This window comes from Biomphalaria glabrata, chromosome 8 (assembly GCF_947242115.1).
Source record: "Biomphalaria glabrata chromosome 8, xgBioGlab47.1, whole genome shotgun sequence".
Taxonomy (NCBI): domain Eukaryota; kingdom Metazoa; phylum Mollusca; class Gastropoda; family Planorbidae; genus Biomphalaria; species Biomphalaria glabrata.
The window spans coordinates 12,607,499-12,627,790 of NC_074718.1; the positions used below are offsets into that span (position 1 = coordinate 12,607,499).

The 20,292-nt window shown below is 37.0% G+C and overlaps 3 non-coding genes across 3 annotated transcripts; all 3 read right to left on the reverse strand.

Annotated features, from left to right (window-relative positions):
* Positions 1 to 214: 214 nt before the first annotated feature.
* On the reverse strand, positions 215 to 286 carry Trnag-ucc (transfer RNA glycine (anticodon UCC)). Its single transcript has one exon. It is a non-coding gene; the product is annotated as a tRNA-Gly (tRNA).
* Positions 287 to 17,752: 17,466 nt separating this feature from the next.
* Trnag-ucc (transfer RNA glycine (anticodon UCC)) lies at positions 17,753 to 17,824 on the reverse strand. Its single transcript has one exon. It is a non-coding gene; the product is annotated as a tRNA-Gly (tRNA).
* Positions 17,825 to 19,970: 2,146 nt separating this feature from the next.
* Positions 19,971 to 20,041, reverse strand: Trnag-gcc (transfer RNA glycine (anticodon GCC)). Its single transcript has one exon. It is a non-coding gene; the product is annotated as a tRNA-Gly (tRNA).
* Between the last annotated feature and the right edge of the window lie 251 nt (positions 20,042 to 20,292).

The following is a 20,292-nucleotide window of genomic DNA, read 5'->3' on the forward strand; positions in this document are numbered from 1 at the left end:
TTAAAAAACAATTAAACATGTGAGCTCATTTTGAGAAGACAAAATAGTAGCCAGTACACCTAAACTTTGCAAGTCAGAAATTAGGTGAAATAGGAATTTTAATGGTTTTGTAGTTTTAACAGCATGACAGAGGGACACTGCGAGTAACGGCTTTTCTTCTTAAGAGGGTCTGAAAAAAGGAATAACAACTTTAAAAAGAAAAGATTTTTTAAAATGCGTCAGCCGGGAATCGAACCCGGATCGATTGCTTGGAAGGCAACCATGCTAACCTTTACACCACCGACGCTACGCATGAAGATTTGTTTAGGCCGTCTTAGAGTTTGAGGGAAGAAAGTGTGTCTTAAGCGCCCCTCAGGCGCCGTGCTTAATTAATTTAGAGTAGACAAGATCAATTAGCTGGACTTCACCTGTAACGTATCTCAGCACACGAGTCGTTAGTATTTCCATATTGTATCAGTAATAACACAGCAAGAAGGTCACCTCTTCACCATGCGATGCCCCTGAAGAAATCAGCCATGGTAGGTCAAGGATTATGGCACTTTACCTTCTTAATAAACAGGTGCTAATCGACACTTCAGAAACACTCGGAATATTAAAGTTTACTTTTGCCTATCAATACTTCTTTATGGGGATTTCTAGCAGGGTGCCAAGAAGAGAGCCATATATATAGAGAGAGCGGGAAAAGATGACATACATCAGATATTGCCATCCATCTGTTCATCGCTTTGTTCTTGCTTGCTTTTTACAGACAGTCAACAAGTCTGGTCACGTTTTGAGATTATTTAATCACAGGGAATAATGGTGTCAATTTGCATTTTCTAGGGAGGCAGTTTAAAAAATAAAGTACCTCTTTCAGACCTTGCGATCTATAGGGCAGATGATGTTAAGGTCATCTGTGTCGGTTCAGGAGGGTGACATGTGGCCAGCACAACGACCATCGTCTTTACTTTTCCCCAACTCCCCAACTAATGTCAGATATACATTAGAGCTGGATGGAATTAGTGGCGCCTTCAATTCCGACATTTAAATTCTCAGTCTTAACCAGAATTCGAACCCGGAACATTCTGTTCGTAAGGCAAGCGCTTTACCATTCAGCCACCACGACTCCTCGAGGCAGATTGGATTTTGAAAATAAATTGATAGATTAAAGCTTCTGATTATGGACGAAATCTTCGATTTCTAAAGATTGAAGATGAGCTACTGATAATTGGTCTGAACGTATCGAAACCTCATTTTAATGGCATAGCTTACTAAACAGCGGACACATAGAGGCCGCCTATGATTTGGTAGTTTACATTCACTCTCTTTGTCTTGTTTTGTTTAGCTTATTTTTTTAGTTCGATTTGTTTCACCGTTTTGTGAATTTTGTGTTTTTTAGTTTAACTCTTATTCTGTGTTTGATGGTTAGTATATCTATGAGTATAGTTCCTTCAAGTGTACAATTATATGTTTAGCGCAGTGCATTGATCCACGTAGCAAATATTTGAGTTTCAAAAACAAAAGAAATCAGGAATATGCTGTCAAAAACTTAAAATAAAAATGCTTTTTTTTTAATAAAGCTCATCTAAGTGAAAGAACTTCATATTTACAACTGTTTTTACAAATTATGTAAAAGTTATTTTCCATTTTCGATAAAAATAAAATGCAGTTGATAGGCCTTATATTGCTTTTTTTTTTTTTTCAAAAAAAATTAAATATCGCCTCACCCCAACTCCACTTCCATTTCTCAGAAGAGCTCTATAAGAAACAATGCTTAGATCTAGATTTGTAGGTCTTAGCCTCATATTTACTGTGAGAATTTGTTGGATTTTTAGTTTTAGATCTACATGTCCATTTAATTATTTATTATAAATTGGTTTCGCAAGGTTGTCATTGCCGGAAGTGGTAATGGATGTAAGCACTCCACTACCTATAAAATGCTTCCTATTGGCATGCGTCTCAAATAGCCTCTGACAACCAGTCCAACTCCTGACCTTCACGTGTGGCTCAGATATAGAGTCCGGCGGAACAGTTCTCACTAACTGGAGAAAGGGGCAAAGGCGAGTAACTGGCTCTTTAACCAGTAAGCTTCGGGTAGGAGGAGCTCGTTAGCCATGGCTGGCTACCCACCTAAGAGAAGGATAACTCTGAATTCAAACCTCTGTTGCCTTGCAGCTTTACCCAATCATAGGAAAGGCTTCGGGAGTCAACCCTGAGGAAAAATCAGGAGATGGCGACCCTAAGGCCGTTTGATGCACCCAGTGCTACACTCTGGCAGAACCGCTGACCCCAAACTGTATAGGCACTGCCGTTCCTTTAGATACATCAGCTACGAGGAGAGGGGGGAACTGATGTGTGGGCGACATCGCTCCGACCACAGCTAATGCCCAGGAATTCATCTCATTTCCATGAGATGATCCATAGTCGCTTCGCGACCGAAGGAGGCCATAGATAAAATAAATTACAGACGTTCATTTTAACAGAAGGTTGTCGTTATAAAATACTTCAGATTCAGATGGTAAAGATTTCTTTTCTAGATCAGGTTAAAAATAAGTGTAAATTTGTAGAATTGAAATTAGGCCTACATGTTGGAGCGAACAGGAAGGACAACTTGTACAAACTTTAGCTATTAAAAACATTGAGGTGCAAATTCTGAATTATGTGGTCTTTCAAAAACATGTGGTGTTGAAATGGCGAATAAAGAATGCTAGATCTATTTGGTTAATTTAACGGCTGTGGTCTCAATCATGAAAATATCTTCGTTGTCCAAGGTATGAGATATAAGCGATATTTTCGTATCGTTTCTTCCTCGGCTAATGAGAGAGTCAGTGATGAATGAGTGATGATGATTGTTAAATCAATCCGGGCCATTAAGCGCATAGAATAGATTGCTGTTATTTTATAATAAATAAAACATTAGATTTTAAAGCTACCACCGCTAGGGCAATCATGAAAAAAATCAAATATTTATTTTCCTAAAAATGCTTTGCAAGCTTTTTAAAATGTGTACTTGATTCGGGTAGGAATCCTGTCCACGTTCGACTGACTGGGGTCATCAGGTTTAAATCCAGAGCGTTTTATTTTATTTTATATATAGAAATATATTTTTTTTATTGCTATCGTTACTAATGCAGACACTCGCCTAAAAGGAACTCTTATTTGATTGAAAATTAGTTAAAAACGAATAATAGAATAATAACTTTAGAATCTGTTTATTGTCTTGTTTGAAGTAGAGATGGGAATCGAGCCAACTTTTAAAGTTCGGGTTTTGTTCGGTTCGGTCAGATTTAAGTTCGGGTTCAGTTCGGTTCGATGACGAGTATAGTTCGGGTTCGGTTCGGTTCGGTCAGGTCCAAAGTTCGGGTTTGGCTCGGTTCGATGTTATGAAATTATGTAATAGCGAAATTAAGTTATTAGGCTTAATGAAAAGCATTAGTTAAAACACTTTCATTTGAATTTTTCATAAAACAAATACTTTGCAACATATAATAGACATATGGGCAATACTCATTCCAAAATAATGTTGCCTACATAAATTTCAAGGGTTGTAAAAAATTTCTTAATGAGTCAGTGTCTCACACCTATATTAAGCAGGCCTATGGTCAGTTGTTTTTTGTTTTTTCTCGAAATAGTGTTGCATACATAAATTGTAAGCGATGTAAAAGTTTCTTCATGGAGATAGCTTTGAAGATGTGGCAGGTTTTCGCTCAATTCGGCAAGAGGTTTAATTCCGGGCGGGACGCGGCGCTAAGCGTATTCTAAACTCCCCCCCCCCTTTTTTTCTGTCCCAAGTTTGAATAATGGAATTATTAGAATTACAATAAAATATTTAAGTATTTTTTATTATTATTATTTAACTCGAATGTTTATGCGAGGGGGGGGGGGGAATGATGATATCGCCCCTCCCACTCCACCAAATCGGCCAACATACTAGAACCTCACTTATGACCGAACCGAAATCGAACTTTGAAACTGCTCGGTACGAACCGAAACGAACGAACCCTCCTTATCTTAACCGAACTAATTTTGCAATTTCTACATCCTTTTTTTTTAGTTTAACGGGCCGGACAGATCAAGACAACGTTGGGTCTGCTGTGGACCTTAAAGACCTCTGTTTATCTGTCAGTACCTTTCATAAGAACTCAAGCCATGAAAGCCTCAAGACCGTTTCTGATTCCTTGCCTTTGATGTCTTCGAGTGAAATTGCGAATACGGGCCCCAACAATGGCCGAGACAGAAACAACGAATTTGACTTTGGCAGCGGCATAAGAGAGAACTCGATGCTTGGCAACTGCATCCAGGCGATTGACATGAACTGTATATGCGGCGTCCTGCGGGGACAGTGCCCATGCCAAGAAACCCAGCTACAAGATCTGAACTTGACAGAAATGTAGCGGTGGATGAACATTACAAGGATGCTTCATGGGCATACCTTACAGATGAAGCTGAGAAAGACTATGTGCCTGAAACCATGGCTACCAGTGGGCCTACAACTATGTCACGAGACATCCATGAAAAAGGTCCGCTGACTCAGCGTCTTGGAACAACAACCCTGGAATCTACAGTGATCGCCACAACCTCCATTTGTGTTAAGTGGCTGGCATCAGAGACTACCGTCATTAAGTCAAAGCAGCAACCACGATATCGTCTCAAGCGTAGACTTGCCAACTGGAAGAAGAGGAAGCGACGACCTGGGAAACTGTGCAGATGGCTTTGTGGGCAACAGACACCCTAATGTCTGTGGTTCCCACCGATCGACCTCCACCTGAACTGTCAAAGCTCCGCTGCAGCGTTTCTTTTCGGGACGAAAAGTGCTAAGACGGGGGCAATGTTATGACTTTGCCATGCGCACCACCGTCCAGGCTAGTGCAGAGATGCGCACTTCTAGTAACCAGACTAGAACAAGATGTCGACATGAAGAGACTAACGATTACCGCCTAAGTAGAGAGCCAATATGGAGATGCTGTACTCAAGGCAGATGCCCTTTGTGTTTGTCATGTCTCTATGTAAATAAACGTCTATGTCCTCGTTGAGTTGCCTCACTTAAGTTATTACAATAGATTGGTCCATAGCGCACTGAGCATATTAAAGCGTGAAAAGCGCTCTACAAAATTATTAAAAAACTTAAATCAACTCACTCTGTCTTTCTGTCTGTCTGCTACAGTTTTTGTAGAGCTATTTCCCTGATCACGTTTTGGACACGTTTTTTCTCCCAATTTCAATTTTCGGATCAAATTGAAATTTCGCATAATTATTCCTAGTCGATAAAAATACATGAAACAATAAAAAAAAAAAACATTGCCAAACAGTTAGCCAATTGGTGGGAATAAATAATTGTGTTTTATATACAACGAAGGGAATTTATTCCTATGCTTTTGAGATATATGGCAGTGATTTTTGCGGTTCTTTCACTTAAATAAGCTTTGTTTTTAAAGTTTTTAAACATTTTTTTTGCGTGTTTTTTAAAACTAGTCCAAAGGATTTTGAAGGTTTCGTCTCTGTTCCATGATCTTACTGCCACAGGTTTTTGACTATCGACCTATCGGGTATTTCCACATCAAGGCCCTATTCAGTCAAAAGTTTTATAAATTAATGTTCAGAAACATTTTGTATATTTCTAGATCTAAAGGCCTATTATCATTAAAATATTGCTATAAACTCGAGATCGTGTATTTGTAGGCTTTAAACTTCACAGCCTTGGTCAGTCCGTTGTGACCAAAGTCCAAATCTGCAGGTATTTTAATAATCTTTTTCAAAATGACTTAGACCAACTTTGAACCACGACTTAGCCTGTTTTACTTAACAACGAAGTAGAACATTGTTTACACGAAATTAAATTGGGCTAGAAGATTAGAACATCTTAATCATTGAATAGATTACGTCTTCGGGTATTTCCGCATCAAGGCCCTATTCAGACAAAAGTTTTATAAATTAATGTTCAGGAACATTTTGTGTATTTCTAGATCTTCAATGTTAACAACTGCTTAGAATTAGCGATTACTAAAGAGCAAGTTTGTAACATTTTCAAAAACGTCAACCCAATGAAAGCTGGTGGGCCTGATGGAATAAAAGGGCGAATCTTAAAAGAATGTGCTGAACAACTAGCTGAACCTTTCCAAGATATTTTTTCTACTTCATTACTAAACCATGAGATACCACCTGTGTGGAAGTCATCTATAATTGTACCTGTGCCAAAGGTTTCCAAACCAAAGGAAATGAATGACTATAGACCTGTTTCACTTACTTCCATTGTGTCTAAATGTTTAGAAAAATTGGTTAAAATGTTTCTTCTGAATGATCTTTGTAATAAGTTAGACCCTTTACAATTTGCTTACCAAAAGGGTAAAGGTGTAGACGATGCCATCCTAAATATTTTAAACTGTGTCTACAAACATCTGGACTTACCGAATACTTATGTAAGATTGCTCTTTATGGACTTCTCATCAGCTTTTAACACTATACAACTTCATTTACTCATTGAAGTTGCAGATTAGTCCATACATAATACTATGGGCTAATGAATTTTTGACCCAGAGAGCTCAGAGGGTTAGGGTAAACAATGTTATATCTAATGAACGCATAGTTAACACAGGGGCGCCCCAGGGGGCTGTAACATCGCCATTGTGGTTCATTTTGTACACCAATGATTTTCAATCCGATAGTTATTGTTGCTCCTTCACAAAATTCGCTGATGATGCGGCTCTTCTTGCCCTGCTCTCAGAGAGCTCAGACGTAAATGAGTATTTCAAAGAACTAGAACACATTGAGGAATACTGTAAAGATAATTTTTTATTATTAAATGTAAAAAAAACCAAAGAAATGATAATCGATTTTCGTAGGGACAAGAAGGGAAATGATATTGTTTCTGTAGCTGGAGAGACTATTGAAATTGTGCAAACCTTTAAATACCTTGGTACTATCCTAGACAATAAACTAAATTTTACTGCAAATACTGATTATATCAGCAAAAAAGGGCAGCAAAGATTACGATTACTAAGAAAACTGTCCTCGTTTAATGTTAGCGAAAAGGCCTTGATAATATGTTTTATCCTAAATGCTGCTGGCAAAATCATTGGCAAAAAACAAACCCCATTTGGGCAGTTGTTTGAGACAAACATCTATAAAAAAGCTAACAAGATCCTCGAAATAAAGAATCACCCTTTGTGTCAGGACTTTGTGATTTTACCATCACAAAAGAGATACAAGACACCGATAGCAAAGACAAACAGACACAAACACTCTTTTGTTCCCCTGGCAATCAAATTATTAAATAAGAACAATCTGGTATAAACTTTGTCACATGTAAATTATGAGTGCGTCTGGTGTGAATGTACACTTCGGTTTCTAATAGTTATAATGTTTTTTGTTTGGTGTAATGCACAAATTGTAAGACAAATTTCCTTACGGATAATAAAGATTATTATTATTATTATTATTATTATAAAGGCCTATTATCATTAGAATATTGCTATAACTTAGCAATTAACCTCAACGTAAGTGATATAAAACAGAACGTTTAATAATCAATTATAAACTACATCTAGAGCCAAACTAATAATCACATAGACATAAATAAATATAGACTGGCCAATTAAAGAGTTTTATGAAACGAAAATTTTGTGTACTTTATTAAAAAGCATTTATTAACAGTATAAAAGTGCTTTTTTAACTTTGATACACACCTATATATATTGTAAATAAGGAGGCAGTGTAGCTTTGTTTAATCTCTAAGAATGAAGATCATGCAACTTTTCATAATTAGGAAATCCGACAACAATAGATATACATGTTTTCAAGTTACATGAAGTTACTTCCTTTTTTCAGTCTATATTTATTTATGTCATTGATCGCTAATCATCGGCCATCTTACTTCCTCTGTTCCTCCATCGAGTCCTATGGTACACACATAGACATATATATATAGACTGGACGATAAAGAACAAATTATTATCGGAAATATTTGGGAAAAGATCAGTTTGTAGATCCACATCACAAACCTATATATATTTGCCTATGTCTATGATTATGAAACAAAGACAAAATATTGGGAATATGGCAGTTTTGTACTTTTCAAAACTAAAGATCAAAGGTATATATTGGCTGAAATGTTAGTCCTAGAATTTATAGCTCAATCGCCGCCATTTTTTTTTCACATAGATATAGTACATCAAACGTATTTGACTTCCCCCAAATAAAAATAACTTCCTACTTCCAGTCTATATTTATTTATGTCTATGGGTACACAATATCGCGCCAAATGACAGTGCGCAATGTAGAGTCATAACAATATTATAAAGTCTATCTATACTATAAAGCAGAAAGATCTACAGGCCTATCATTATTAGAATATTATAAAGTCTATCTATACTATAAGCAGAAAGTAGAATGTGTCTGTGTGTGTGTAATGTTTTGTTGTCTGTGTTTTTGGTGTGTGTTGTGTTTGTGTGTGTGTTGTTGTGTGTGTGTAGTTGTGTCGTTGTGTTGTGTTGTGTGAGTGTGTTTGTGTTGTTGTTGTGTGTTTTGTTGTGTGTTGTTGTGTTGTGTGTTCTGTTGTGTGTGTGTGTGTAATGTGTGTTGTTTGTTTTCTGTGTGTGTTCTTTGTATGTATATGTTGTGTGTGTTGTTGTGTGTGTGTGTATGTTGTGTGTGTGTTTTGTGTGTGTGTTTGTGTTGTGTGTGTGTTTTGTGTGTGTTGTTGTTATGTTGTGTTGTGTGTGTTTGTGTTGTGTTGTCTGTGTGTTTGTTGTAGTATGTGTGTTTGTCTTATTGTGTGTGTTGTGTATGTGTTTTGTGTGTTGTGTTTGTTAGGTGTGTTGTGTTGTGTGTTTGTTGTAGTGTGTGTGTTTGTCTTATTGTGTGTGTGTGTTTTGTGTTTGTTAGGTGTGTTGTGCTGTGTGTGTGTTGTTGTTTTGGTGTATGTGTTTGTATGTGTGTGTTGTGTGTGTGCTTTTGTTGTGTTGTGTTGTTTGTGTGTTGTTGTTTTTTGTGTTGTGTGTGTGTGTTGTGTGAGTGTGTATTTGTGTTATGTTGTGTTGTGTGTGCAGTAAGCGTTGTTGTGTGTGTGTTTGTGTTATGTTGTGTTGTGTGTGCAGTAAGTATTGTTGTGTGTGTGTTTGTGTTATGTTGTGTTGTGTGTGCAGTAAGCGTTGTTGTGTGTGTGTTTGTGTTATGTTGTGTTGTGTGTGCAGTAAGCGTTGTTGTGTGTGTGTTTGTGTTATGTTGTGTTGTGTGTGCAGTAAGCGTTGTTGTGTGTGTATATTTCATTTTTTTTATTTGTATCGTGCGTTGCATGTCTGTATTCCGAAGGTCTGTTGGTCTTGTGTGCTATTTGTGTCTCCCTCATTATACACTGTTCTTAACGTATTTATTTTTCAGTTTGTATGCCTCGTCTGTCGGTTTATCCCACCCACCTAAAGAAAAAGGTCAAAATGTTATTTTTTAAAATGTTAAGGCGAACCTCCAAGAGGTCCATTTTTACTTCCTTTTGACCAATTTACTTTTATAACCTACACTAAACTAAAATAATTAGTGATGGTTAAGGAATACATCTTTAGTAGTCTAATCATTGTCTAATGTATTGCCTTCTCGTAAGGCGACTTAAAATGAAGTAAAAAGTATTACTTTTAATAAAATGGTTGTCTTAAAAAAGGGAATTTCCAATAACAAAGTAATTAATTATTATTTACAAAGAGATTGTTTATCTCTAGTAATCTAAAAAGGGAATTTCCAATGAAAAATTAATTAATTTATCTTTGGTTATCGGTGCCAGGAAGAGAGAAAAAAAGATCCGATGAGATATTTGGCCTACCTGACCAGGTGGAACGCCAAAGGTTGTATGGGCTTTGGGAGTGAGGGAGAGTCCTAACATAATCTTCGTGTTAAGGAAGTTTATAGAGTGTGCGGGCTTTGGGAGTGAGGGAGAGTCCTAACATAATCTTCGTGTTAAGAAAGTTTATAGAGTGTGTGGGCTTTTTTGATGTAATCATAAAAGTTGGGCGGATGTCTTGGGGTGTATGCTAAACAGATTCTGATGTAACCACGAGGAGGTCTGTCGTAATTCAAGTGAATCAAATACAGAGTGGGGAATTGGAAGAGGAGAAACAGGAGACATCACGACAGAAACTTTGAATATTTGACTGAGCTCTATCTTGTTTAAAGAAACATTTCACTACTACTTTTAAGTTGAACCTTGGTATATTTGTAAACAAAAGTCTTTTTTGTTTGTTTGTAAAAAGGTTAATTACTAGCTGCCACCATAAGGAGAAAAGACGCTAAGTTTTGTGTAGTCTGTCCGTCTGTCCCGTTAAGATTTCAAAAACTAGAATAGGTATACTGATTAAAATTAAATAATTAGTAAATATTCTTAATAAAATTATTAATATTGTACACAAAGTGTAAGTTTTTTTAAAATAAAATTTCGCCCGTCAAAGTCATCGGTCGAGTGGGTTGGGGGGGTGGGGTCAATCCCCCTCCCCCCCCTGATCCACTAGTTGCCCAGAGCCACTTGTACTGTTAAAACCCACTCTGCTAAACCTGAAGTGTGCAACTTGTAAGGTTCCGATCTGATCTGAGCTGATGGGGGGGACAAGTATTTCGTGGTGTTGCTAGAAATTGTGGGAGGCCTAGAACTATTTATTTAGGTTCTATTCGTTTATTTATGTGTTTCCTACTGACAAAAGTCTATTGGATATATACATTCACTTAGCCAAGACTTTTTTTCTCTCGGGGAGGGGCGTGGGGGAAGGGGGGGTATGGAGCGGGATAAAAAAATGTCCCTTTTTTTTATTGTTTAACATTATCAAGAGCAAAATAATTGCTCTATAAGATGTATAAAAGGGTTTTAGAAAATGTATTGATGATATTTGACTTGTTTGTTTTTCTACACACACATAAATAAATGAACTGTTAAAATTGTCCATACATAATGTTATGACTTTGCCATGCGCACCGCCATCCAAGATAGTGCAGAAAGAAGGTGCGCACTATCTGTGACTAAACAAGTCGGATGTTGACATTAGGAGAGACAAACGATTTCCGCCCAAGTAGAGAGCCAATATGGAGAGATTGTGCCTAAGATAGATGTTGTTTGTGTACCTGTGAGGTCTTGTCAATAAATATCGATGTGCCTCGTTGAGTTGCCTCACTTCAGTTATTACAATATTATTGAAAGATTTTCCTGTCGTAATATTTCGATTGGAATTCACCGTTGAGGATCTCGATACTTAATCATCTCTCATCTCAGTGTCTCTCAAACTGTGTTCCGTGGAATCCTAGTGTTCCGCGAACTACTCAGAATGTGCGATGTGTTCCGTTAAGTAAAAAAATTGCTTTCTTTTTATGGTAGCATAGACTCCAGCTGTCACGCAGCGGGTGAGTTTTACATCCTTGGCAATTGTTATTAATGACTTCTGACTTGTACACAAGTTGCTGAGATTCTTGCTTTTATTTTCTAAACGATGACATGTTACGTATCTCAATGATATTTGAATAAACGCAAGTAGTGGAACAGAGAGAAGGAACATTTAATAGAAGGCAAAGAAGTAAGATGTTTATAAGCCATCAAACTCACAGGGGACTTGTGTCATTGATGATGGCAGTTCATGTATTTACAGAAGCTACAAACTATGTTTCAAAAATGATAGGCTTGTCTTTGAGTCCGAAGATTAACGAGGAGTGCTATGTTTCCAGTGGCCACTCAGCCCCAGCTGTGACCTACATATTTTGCCACATTAGCACAGGCATAACTCTTGTCTGCCAGTGGTAGAATCAGATTTTTTCTTTTGCCATCTACGTGTGTAAATATGAAATGAAAAAGGATTGTACCAGGTGATAAGGGCGATACATGCAACCGCCCTCCGCCAATCGTACCAACCAATACTTTTTCTTTTTGTATTTTAGTTAAGAAATTTCAAAATTAAAAAAAAATATGTCACTAATATAATTTATATATTTTATATATTAAATTCTTATATCGAGTCGCCCCACCCTCTTTTTTTTAATGGCAGATGCAATCAGTAGCAGATTATTTAAAAAGGAGCGAGGAAATTCGTTTTCACTCTACCGTGCCCGCCCCTTTCCAGACGAAAACATGAAGTTTTAAAACAGAATAGTCAAATACTGCGACAGAGTTTATGTAATTGCACATGAATTTATCATAATTATTTTAAGAAGTTGTTTTGCTGTATATGCGTTTATGCAATAGGGTTAGAGTTTACTGGGCGTTAGGGTTCGGAAAAAAATCGCCTCCCCCCCCCCTCACTCCAAAGTTCTGAATCGGCTAGTGTAATTGTATCAATAAGCTTGGATGACGCAAGTAATTAAATATGTAGCCCACCAATGACACAGACATAATAAATCTGTGCGATTAGAAATAGTCTACAAGTTGGTTTTGTCTAGCTTCTAGCTTTCTCAATGCGCTATGATCTTATCGCTTGTTTGGACCAGTTGAAAAAAGGGGGAGGGAAGAAAGGGGTATCTTGGTGAATGTTTACATGATCGTTTTTTAAATGCATTAAAATGTTCACTCAGGACTCAAGAACCCTCAAGGGAACTCGTTCAACTTATACCACCACATCTGTCAAGTACGATTTCTTTATTCACTCATTTCGTTTGTATTTTAGTTTTAACATTTAGTGCGCTTATACAAGGGAGATAATACTGGAAATAGTTAACAACATTAATACCTACTATTTGTATCCACTTTCTTCGATAATAAACGTCACACTTAGTAGCCTCCGTCAGAGTACGGAATGAAATTATGAAAAAAAAAAAGATAGTTTGCTTTAAATACCATTTGAACTTCTCAAGTCTACAAACTATCTATACTACTAGATAGTTTTAGATAGATATACATGCTACTTACTCAACCCGGCTTTGCTATGATTATTTTCATTCATTAATTATTTATTTTAAATGTTATTTTTGTAATTTCGACATTATTATTCGATGTCAAGATGCCTCATTGCCCTAAGCCTAAATCAATCGCTGGTCCCTGGACAATTAGTCCCCTGTCATTTAAACCCAGGTCGTTTAACCTCAAATGAATATTTTGACACATAACAAGACTGTGTGTATAAATGTAACGAAGAATTACAAAACAATAATTTCCTTTAATATTCCTTTAAATATTGGACCTATTGACTATTCAGAATAAAACTATATAGGTTTTTTTTATCTATCATTTTAAGGAGGCTGAGTGGTAAAGTGCTTGGCTTCTTAACTGAAGGGTCCCGGGTTCAAATCCTGGTGGAGACTGATATTTTATATTTCGGGATCTTTAGGGCGCCTCTGAGTCCTTCCAGATCATTAGGCACGGTACCTGACATTAGGTGGCAAAAAGTAAAGGCGTTTGCTCGTTGTACTGGCCACATGACACCCTCTTTAACCGTGTGCCATTTATATCATCTGCCCCATAGATCGCAAGGTCTGAAACTATAATTTCTATACTTTTTATTTGACAAAAGTGCATAGTTATGAAAAGAAATAAAAATGATCATTAGAATAAAACAAATGTAAACAGGTGAGCTCATTTTGAGAAGACAAAATAGTAGCCAGTACACCTAAACTTTGCAAGTCATAAATTAGGTGACAAAGGAATTTTAATGGTTTTCTGGTTTTAACAGAGGGACACTGCGAGTAACGGCTTTTCTTCTTGAAAGGGTCCTAAAAAAAGCAATGACAACTTTAAAAAGAAAAGATTTTTAAAAAATGCGTCAGCCGGGAATCGAACCCGGATCGACTGCTTGGAAGGCAACCATGCTAACCTTTACACCACCGCACTGCGCATTTATAATTGTTTAGGCCAACTTATACTTGACGGCTAAAAGTGTCTCTTAAACCCCCTTCAGGCGTCGTGCTTAATTAATTTAGAGTAGACAAGATCAATTAGCTGGACTTCACCTATAACGTATCTCAGCACACGAGTCCCTAGTATTCCCATATTGTACTAGTAAGAACACAGCAAGAAGGTCACCTCTACAACATGCGATGCCCCGGAAGAAATCAGCTATGGTAGGTCAAGGGTTATGGCACTATTCCTTCTTAATAACCAGGTGCATGCTAATCGATACTTCAGAAACACTCGGAATATTAAAGTTTACTTTTGCCTATCAATACTTTTTATGGGGATTTCTAACAAGTTTCCAAGAAGAGAGCCATATATATATATATATATATATATATATATATATATATATATATATATATATATATATATAGAGAGAGAGAGAGAGAGAGAGAGAGAGAGAGAGAGAACGAGAAAAGATTACATACATCAGATATTGCCATCGATCTGTTCATCGCTTTGTTCTTGCTTGCTTCTTACAGACAGTCAACAAGTCTGGTCACGTTTTGACATTATTTAATCACAGGGAATAATGGTGTCAATTTACATTTTCTAGGGAGGCAGACTAAAAAGGAGAGTACCTCTTTCAAACCTTGCGATCTACGGTGCAGATGATGTAAAGGTCATCTGTTTCTGTGGCCCACTGTTAACGAGAATGTCATGTGGCCAGCCGCCTTTACTTTAACTAAACTAATTTTAGGTAACCATTCATCATCATCAAACTCCATTAGAGTGAGGGCTTGAGAGATTTAAATCCTCTCTTGCAAAAGCCCTGGACAGAAACCTTGCAGTCTTGCATAGTGCATACATGTCATCATACAGGTCGAGAATTTTTCGTTTCCCAGATCTGTCGAGGCGCAGATCAGCATGTCTGGGGTAGTCAAACAGAATACAAGACACAGTTTCCTCTTCTTCCCAGCGGGAGCACCGTGAATCGAAATTTGGCCATAGCCAAAAGGCTATAATAGCTTGCTCAGTCCTGGACAGCATTAATGGTCTCCAATGCTAGAATTTGAAGGTTGTTAGATGAACGGCTTAACTTAGTGGCATTAGTTTCTACTAGTTTCAAGCGTATGTCTAGGGTCGTTGGGCGACACCAAGGGGGAAGGGGATGAAAACGTTGAATGTTTTGTCGGTTGGTGGAGAGGCCAGCTTTATCGGATAGTCTAGTGGCATGATGCATAAAAGACTACATCTGGATATGTCTTCTGCATTTCCTACTATCCACTAGTTTTTTAGCTGAGAGGTATTCATCCAGCCTTTATACCGCTCATAGCAGGTTAGTACTGACCTTTCCCTCCTAAGGTTTAGTGGACCTATATTAGCCATTATTTCAGCCGCATTTACTGGGCTTGTCCTAAAGGTTCCACAGACAAATCTTAGGGCTTGGGACTGTATTTTATTAAGTTGTTCAAGAGCAGTCCTAGAGCCATAAATTTGCACAGGTAGGCTGTAGTCTATCTGTGATCGGACTGCTCCTAAATACAGTGATCGGATTATGTCTGCTGGGGCTCCCCACTTCGTTAATGGCAGCTTCCGCACAATGCAAAGTTTCACTAAGGCCTTTCTTGCAACTTCCTGGATGTGCTCACACATTTTTAGTTTACGATCTAAAGTTACACCTGGTACTTGGGTAGCTTTTCCATGCTGAGAGGCACTCCGTTGAGGGAGAGCCGGAAAGGTTGCCCGAGAATGCCAGTCCCCAGCGTGAAAAGATAATAGACCGTGCTGGAGATGTTTATTTCTAGCCTCCATTTTTCGTATGGAGATCTTCTTGCAACACTTTTTGTATAGAGGTTGCGCTCCTTCCGGATTTCCAAAAGACAATATCAACCGCATATAGCAGCTTTTGGCATTTTAGCTGAGCCGGTAGGTCATTTATGAAGGCTGTGAAAAGGACGCGTGACAGGACGGAGCCCTGGGGGAGGCCGTGCTCGAGGGTCATTTCCCCTGAGACTTCTCCGTACATCCTTGTTCTTATTGTCTTTCTTGTAGGAAGTCTCTAATCCAGTAAATATCCGTCCCCGCACCCACGCGGCTCTTATCTTATGAAGTAAACCAGGCCGCCATACTTTATCATATGCCTGTTTTAAGTCAATGAAGACTGCCTATGTGCTTTCGGTTCTTTGGAATCCATCTGCTACGCTCTGCACAAAGATGTTGACTTGGTCTATAGCGGACATTCCAGCACTGAAACCTGCCTGTTCTGGAGCCATAAGACGGGCACTCTCAAGGTAGCAAGCCAGACGCTCATTTACCATTTTTCCAGATTGGATTTTGATAATTGATAGATATTGTAACTATATATTCACGCTCACGCTAATATATCTAAGAAAGCCATTTCCTGTTAGTTACCATTGAGTTAATGTTTCTAAATCCTAGATCGAAATAATTCATGTCTGTTATTTTAATCATCTTATGTACATTTAAATAGATTGATTACCTATATATTTTTAGATTTGGTATCTAAAAATTGCAAAATAATAATTATGAGACGAGATTACTCTTATTTTATATCTTAAATTACTAGATCTAGATCTAAAAATTAAATTGTAAGTTACATAGGTTAGAGTTGAAAAAAAAAACAACTTCACTTCTTATAACTACTTTACAAAATAATGCCTTGTTTCAACTTTTTCAAAAATCTCACGACACTTTTTGTAGTTTTAAAAGATCTAAATGTCCAGTCTAGATACAATATATATATATATATATATATATATATATATATATATATATATATATATATATATGCTGATTATATCAGCAAAAAAGGGCAGCAAAGATTACGACTACTAAGAAAACTGTCCTCGTTTAATGTTAGCGAAAAGGCCTTGGCTATGTTTTATCACGCTCACATCTGCAATTTTTTCAGTTTCAATATCACTGCCTGGTATGGCAATCTGAGCATTAAAAATAGGAATAAACTTTATAGAATCCTCAATGCTGCTGGCAAAATCATTGGCAAAAAACAAACCCCATTTGGGCAGTTGTTTGAGACAAACATCTATAAAAAAGCTAACAAGATCCTCGAAATAGAGAATCACCCTTTGTGTCAGGATTTTGTGATTTTACCATCACAAAAGAGATACAAGACACCGCTAGCAAAGACAAACAGACACAAACACTCTTTTGTTCCCCTGGCAATCAAATCATTAAATAAGAACAATCTGGTATAAACTTTGTCACATGTAAATTATGAGTGAGTCTGGTGTGAATGTACACTTTGGTTTCTTATAGTTATAATGTTTTTTGTTTGGTGTAATGCACAAATTGTAAGACATATTTACTTACGGATAATAAAGATTATTATTATTATTATTATATATAAGTCTATGGTTGGCATATAATAAATAATATTGCACACTTCAAAAATAAACTATAATGCCCAAGTTATATTTGGTGTGATTCCGTACAAAAGAAAGGTGACCTATTTCTACAATTACACAATATAGATTGGTGGTTTCCCAAAATGGTAGGGATCTTTAGGGCGCCTCTGAGTCCACCCAGCTCTAATAGGTACGGTACCTGACATTAGGTGGCAAAAAGTAAAGGCGTTTGCTCGCTGTACTGGCCACATGACACCCTCGTAAACCGTGGGCCACAGAAACAAAGGACATTTATTTCATCTGCCCCATAGATCGCAAGGTATGAAACTATATTTTCTATAATTTTATTTGACAAGAGTGCATAGTTATGAAAAGAAACAAAAAACATCAGAATAAAAACAAATTTAAACATGTGAGCTCATTTTGAGACAAAAATAGTAGCCAGTACTTAACTAAACTTTGCAAGTCATAAATTAGGTGAAACAGGAATTTTAGTAGTTTTGTAATTTCAATAGCATGACAGAGGGACAATGCAAATAACGGGTTTTCTTTTAAGAGAGTCTCTATAAAAATCAACTTTAAAAAGCATAAATTTAAAAAATGCGTCAGCCGGGAATCGAACCCGGATCGACTGCTTGGAAGGCAACCATGCTAACCTTTACACCACCGACGCTGTGCATAATAATTTGTTTAGGTCAATTTATACTTGACGGCTGAAAGTGTCTCTTAAACCCCTTCAGGCGACGTGCTTAATTAATCTAGAGTAGAAAAAGTTCAATTAGCTGATACCGATAATTGGTCTGAACGTATCGAAACCTGATTTTAATGGCATTGCTTACTAAACAACGGACACATAGAGGCCGCCTATGATTTGGGAAGTTCACATTCACTCTCTTTGTCTTGTTTTGTTTAGCTTTTTTTTTAGTTCCATTGGTTTCGCTGTTTTGTGAATTTTTTGCTTGTTATTTTAACTCTTATTCTATGTCTGATGGTTAGTATATCAATGAGTATATTTCCTTCAAGTGTACAATTATATGTTTAGCGCAGTGCATTGATCCACGTAGAAAACATTTGAGTTTCAAAAGCAAAAAAAATCAGGAATATGCTGTCAAAAACTTAAAATAAAAATGCTTTTTTTTTTAAAATTAATAATGCTCATCTAAGTGAAAGAACTCCATAGGAGAGAGAGAGAGAGAGGGACAGTGACCAGGCGCGCTCTGCTAGTAGAGCGCGCGCGAGCAGGTGAGGTCACGTCAGTACGTCATCATACGTGCGGATAGACAGCTGCCAAATAATTGACCTGAAAAACTAGGGTCCTTCGATGTAAAGTTTTACCGATCTAGATTAGTAGATCTTTGTCTCATATTTACTTTGAGAATTAGTTGGATTTTTGTTTGAGATCTACATGTCTATTTAATCATTTATTATAAATTACAGAGGTTCATTTTAACTGTGGGTAGTCATTATAAAATACTTCAGATTCAGATGGTAAAGATTTCCTTTCTAGATCCAGATCAGGTTAAAAATAAGTGTAAATTTGAAGAATTGAAATTAGGCCTACATGTTGGAGCGAACAGGAAGGACAACTTGTACAAGCTTTAGCTATTAAAAACATTGAGGTGTAAATTCTGTATTATGTGGTCTTTCAAAAACATATGGTGTTGAAATGGCGAATAAAGAATGCCATATGGTTAATTTGACCTCTGTGGTTTCAATCATGAAAATATCTTAGTTGTCCAAGGTAAGAGATAAACGCGATATTTTCGTATCTTTTTTTCCTCGGCAAGTGGGAGAGTCAGTGATGATTGTTAAATCAATCCGGGCCATTAAGAGTATAGAATAGATGGCTGTTATTTTCTGATAAATAAAACATTATATTTTAAAGCTACCACCGCTAGGCAATCATGAAAAAATCAAATATTAATTATTTTCGTAAAAATGCTTTGCAAGCTTTTTAAAATGTGTTCTTGATCGTGACGTCACGTTGGCTGTGTCTTGATTCGGGTTGGAATTCTGTCCACGTACGACTGGTTTAAATCCAGAGCGTTTTATTTTATTTTTTTAAATATAGAAATAGAACTTTTTATTGCTATCGTAAGTAATGCACTCACCTAAAAGGAACTCTTAATTTATTGAAAATTAGTGAAAACGAATAACAGAGTTATAACTTTAGAATCTGTTAGCTATTTAATGTCTTGTTTGAAGTAACGTCTGTAATATATAAGACTAAGACTAAGACTGCTTTATTGATCCTTACGGAAATTTGTTGTGATTACAAGGACTCGTTTCTCGTATAAAGACAACACAACAGAAAAATACACATAAATACAACAGACAACATAAAGAGTTCATTCAGCGACTACACACAGGTATCTTGGTGCATTTCATGTTCCCTGATCAATGAGTGGCGGTGATAGTCTCACCGAGTGAGGTACGAACGAGTTTTTGTACCGCTCCGTTCTTGTTTTGATTGATAGAAGTCGCCCACTTCGCGACGACCTGGCGTAGTTCTGATGGAGCGGGTGGCCGTTGTCTTCCAAGATTTTTTCGATTTTTCTTAGGCACGTTTGTTCAAAAAGTTCCTTTAAATGTGGTAATGTTGTGAGTGTAATTTTTGATGCTTTTTTAATGATGTTTTCAAGACGTCGCAACAGTTTAGATGAGGCGTTGCCTTGCCAACAACTTATTCCGTATGTTAGCAGATTTTGTACAGTAAACTATTAATATTTAAAAAAAAAAATAAAACTTTAAAATCTGTTAGCTATTTCTAACATTTTATTTGATTTGATTTTATTAAAAGAAATAATATGTTAAAAAATTGCATCGACCGGGAATCGAACCCGGGTCACCCGCGTGGCAGGCGAGTATTCTACCACTAGACCACCGATGCTGTAGTGTTTGTTATAATAAATTATATTTTTCTTCTTCTTCATCGTTCTCATTGTTATGTTGGAGTGTTCATATGACTAGACCAATACATGAGATGAACTGCGCAGTGGTTTCCAAATCAGGGAGCTCTCCATATAGTTTTCTTTCTATTGGGGTGATTTGGGGCCAATGTCTTATACGGGTCTCTTGGTAGAGAGAGCAGTTTTGGAGGACGTGGTCGGCATTTTCTGGTGATACTCCACATGGGCAGAT